Source organism: Myodes glareolus, chromosome 15 (assembly GCF_982192425.1).
Source record: "Myodes glareolus chromosome 15, mMyoGla1.1, whole genome shotgun sequence".
Lineage (NCBI taxonomy): Eukaryota > Metazoa > Chordata > Mammalia > Rodentia > Cricetidae > Myodes > Myodes glareolus.
This window is the reverse complement of record NC_142040.1, coordinates 38,552,741-38,554,277: the sequence shown is the minus strand read 5'-3', so window position 1 is coordinate 38,554,277 and position 1,537 is coordinate 38,552,741. Positions and strand designations below refer to the sequence as shown.

At 42.5% G+C, this 1,537-nt stretch overlaps 1 pseudogene; it reads right to left on the bottom strand.

Moving 5' to 3' along the window:
* Positions 1-253: 253 nt before the first annotated feature.
* On the bottom strand, positions 254-731 carry LOC125406080 (transcription factor BTF3 pseudogene; annotated as a pseudogene).
* Between the last annotated feature and the right edge of the window lie 806 nt (positions 732-1,537).

The window sequence follows — 1,537 nt, the reverse complement described above, 5'->3', positions numbered from 1 at the left end:
GCAAAGAGTTTTATTAACCCGTTTCCAAACTTTATCCCCAGGTTTCTTCAAGCTTAATTTGTCGCAAAGAATGAATTGTGTATGAGCAAAAACTGAAGAGAGCTGAAGTGTCCAGGGCGCTTGGACTCGAAAATATTAGCGCTCTAGATTTTATCAGATCCACCAGCAAAAGAATTTTCAAAGGCAGTCGTGACATAAAACAGCAGCTCCTGTAACCTCTGCAAATGTCGCCTTCTTCAGACGTCGCCTCCGTTCAGTTTGCCTCCTTCCCAGGGGCCTCGTCAGAATTCTCCACCAGCTCTGAAACATCATCATCACCGTCCTCTCCGGGAACTAGTGGTGCTCCTCCATGCGCAGACTGTTTGGGCAGAGCTTCAGCCAGTCTCCTTAGACGAGTCAGACTGTCTGCCCGGAGCTGGTTTAGGATGCTGGGAGGCATTTCTGTTTGCCTGAACTTTATGATCGTTAAAATGGATCCCTGTCCCGTGGTGTGTAAACATGTTTACTTCTTCAATGCCAGAGACATTGCTTACCCCTCACTTCCTTAAGGAGAACTGCAGTTTTCTTTTGTTTTTTTTTTTTAAAATCGTCTGTGCTGCAGTCCTATGAACCATCTTCTTTCTGCAAGCGGTTCTTTTCCAGTCGATGCACACTTGTGCCTGCAATTTGACGAGTTTTTCCATAATTCCTGGTCATTTCGTTCATCTTGTTTGAGTGGAAATGGGACCTGTGGGACTAGGGTTCGTGCTCAGGGGGTCTTAGGGCAGACCAGCTAAGATAAGGCATGCACACACCAGGAGGCAAAACGGCAGCTCGAATTAGCGGTTTAAAGAAGCATAACTACTTCCCACTCCTAGTCACTGACGTTTAGCCCTGCCTTCCACAACACATTCCTTTTAGATAAGTATGTAACCTACCATGTTGATAGACCCATCATTCTTTTTAATGAGACTTCCAAGAGCTAGTCCAGATAAAACATCCTTTTCTTCCCGTGATTTGAAATAAGTGCCTTTGTTATTGTTATTTATTTTCCTGTTATTCTGTCACTGCGCAACAGGTGCCATTACAGAGACAGGCACTAAAGGATCACCATAAAAGTCTGTGTCCCGCAAAGACTACAGTCAAAGTCAATGACAGATGGGGCAAGAGTGAGGAAAATTTAAAATTGCAGTAAGTAACCCTATAAGTAGAATCACAATGTAGTAAGTCTTCCAGCCATATTTAGAAAACAGATGTTTTTAAAAAAATGAGAACCAATAAAATATACTAGACCAGGAGACTAATGTCAGGAACAGCCTTGACAAAAATACTACTTGCCAGGGTAGGGGCATGGGGATCAGAAAAAATAAGCAATGAGTACGAAGATGCGGATAAAATAATAAAACAGAAACAGGATGGTACCAGGAGGGCGTTCCAGTGAATACTGAAATCGCTTGAGTTTAATTTCCAATTGCTTAAAATATCCCTAACCCCAAAAGGCAGGAGTAAGATAAAAAATAAAACTGCATTAACATGATACAAGGAAATGAACAGACCA